The following is a 2944-nucleotide window of genomic DNA, read 5'->3' on the forward strand; positions in this document are numbered from 1 at the left end:
GCTTTAATTACAATTGAACTACACCTTTTTCTTTAAAATGTAGTTTGATTTATTTTATTCTATGTTATTCTTTAACATGCAGTCTCATTATGTAGCCAAGACTGATCTTAATTTCAAAATTCTACTGCCTAGTCTCCCAAGTGTTTGGATTACTGGTGTGTACCACCATGTCATACATCATACTATTATCTGCACCTTTCCATATGTTTTAACACTTTATTTTATCCCTTGGCAGTACTGGGGTTTTGATTCAGAAGCTGGTGCTTGGCAAGCAAGTGCATTACCCCTTGAACCCTGCCCACAGTCTTTACTCTTCATTTTACTTGAGATGAGCTCTTATTGAATTACTTTGCTTCGTTCATTATCAGACTGTGATTGTAATGTATTTTTCTGCTGGGAAGCTAACATCTACCTTAGCTAGTTCAAACCCGTTTGTCTTTTTATATTTTTTGTAAATATACTTTTTCTTATTATAAAGATGGTACACAGAATGGTTACAGTTTTATGTCATTTTAAAATTCAAAGTGTTATTTTAAAAGAGTTACCATGCATATAATAACTAAAATTTATCTCTAGAAAAAAATGATTACCAGAATAAATATTTTTGGAGGCTAAGTCAGGGGCATTTGGTATAACTTCAGCTCTAGACAATGCTACATACTTCTAGGCCTGCATGACCTAAATAAAACCAAGTTTAAGTAAAAAATGATCCTTTAGGGCACAGCTGTAGAAGATTTGAAATATTTTTGTACATTTTATTGAGCATTTGTACATTTTTATGTTGATGAAAAGTGATATAGCAATTATGGTAGAATTTGACACATTCTTCTTACATAGGATAGCATTGCCACATGACCCAGCAACTCCATTACTCATTGCATACCCAGAAGAAATGAAAACAAAAACTAATAGCTCATATGCCAATGATAACTTCAGCACTGTTCACAATAGGAGTTGGAAATACCTGGAGTGTCTATCAGATGAATAGGTTTATAAAATATAAGGTATGCATAAAATATGACTCATCCAAAAAAGGCTGCATTTAATATATGTCTGTCATGGATGGACACAAAAATAATCTATTTATGTGAAATATATTGACTAAACTATTTCATAAGAGAAAATGGAAGGTTAAAATTTTCTGGGGCATGTCATTTGGGGTGATTATTACTCAATGATTGTGTGGATTCCATCAGTATTGAAAAGAAAGTTCACAAACAGAGGTAATGGTTACAAAGTAGTATGGATATAATTAATGTAACTGAATTTTATACCTGCCTAGCAAGCATAAGGCCCTGCTTTCAACCCCCTGCATACGAAAAAAAATAAAAATAAAAACCCTAAGTCTTCCTTCTTTTACCTACCTTGAGTGTTAGGTGCTCTTCTATTGTTATGATTGTATTCCTCAGAGGATCTCTGGTGGATCTCTGATGTTTCTTCATGCTTTTACACATAATCCATCATTTCAATATTGATGTTGAGTTTTAAAGGATAATTTGTGTTTTAAAATGAGGGCAATGCATGCAGTTATAACTCAAGACGCTAAAGTAGGAATATCCCTATTTAGTCAAGGCTGCATAGAGAGGTCATTTCTAAATCCCCATACTATATGCTGAAAATGGAGGGCAATTGTTTGTGAACAATTACAAGTGAGAGATCTGAGTGAGAGATCACAGTAGATTTTGGTCATTTCAGTTTGTATTTAATATTTACATGAATTTATAACATTTTCTTTTTCCCCTTACTCTCACTATGAAATTTGGAAACTTTGTAGTTTGTTTTGGCTTGCTGCATGTAAAAGAAACATAGTTTTCCTTTGTATCATATTAAACATTTTTTTCTGTATTACAATTTATTATTTTTGAAAATATTTGTGTTTCTTTTTTCTCCAACTAGGGACTGGCCAATGTTTGAGATTTTGCTCCATTCTGCCAATTGAGCCACAGCTCAAATTGCAGCTTCTTTCTTTTTTGAATAGTCTCATGCAAATCCCAGCAAACTAAGGAGGCTGAAATCTGAGGATCTTGGTTTGAAGCCAGTCTGAGCAGCAAAGTCTGGGTTTCCTTTACTTTTTTTCTATTGGTTGTGGGACCTGAACTCTGGCGCTGTCCCTCAGCATTCCAGCTTAAGGTTAGCACTCTATCGCTTCAGATGCAAAACCATTTCTGGCTTTTTCTGCTTATGTGGTTCTGAGGAAACAAACCCAGGGCCTCACGCATCAAGGCAAACTCTCTACCACTAAGCCAACTTCCGAGCCCGAGTCTGGGATTCTTATCTCTATTTAATCACCAAAAAGCTGGGGGTGGTAGAACCCTAGCCTTGAGAAAAACTGGGCAAGTTCAAGCCCTAGTGCTGGTAATTACACAATTACTGGTTATTACACACAGCTACGACTGGCTTTGACTGCCGCCCTTAGAATTTGCCTCTTGGGTAACTAGGTTTACAGGCCTGAGCAACCAGCCTCTGACTTATTTTAATATATTTAATCTGGTATTGTCTTCAACCACAATGCTTTTTTATTGTGGTCAGTAGACCCGATCTCTGAGCCTCATTGCTATTTCTTACCTATTTTTAAGGAGGGTAGGGGTTGAACTCTGGACCTGAATACTGTCTTCGAATTCTTCAGCTTAAGGCCAATGCTGTACCATTTCAGCCACTGTGCCACTTCTAGTTCTCTGGTGGTTAAATGGAGATAAGAGTCTCATGGACTTTCCTTCCCAGGATGGCTTTAAACCATGATCTTCATATCTCAGCCTCTTGAGTAGCTAGGATTACAGGCTAGAGCGACCAGCGCCCATCTATTTCTGAGCCGTTTAACACAACGATGATGTTTTACAACTTCAACCACAGCTCCACTTCTAGTTTTTTCTGGCTTATTGGACCTAAGATTCTAATGTACTTTTCTGGTTAGTGTGGCTTCAAACCATGATCCTCAGATTTCAGC

The sequence above is a fragment of the Dipodomys merriami genome, unplaced genomic scaffold (assembly GCF_024711535.1).
Source record: "Dipodomys merriami isolate MVZ:Mamm:240054 unplaced genomic scaffold, mDipMer1.0.p SCAF_835, whole genome shotgun sequence".
Lineage (NCBI taxonomy): Eukaryota > Metazoa > Chordata > Mammalia > Rodentia > Heteromyidae > Dipodomys > Dipodomys merriami.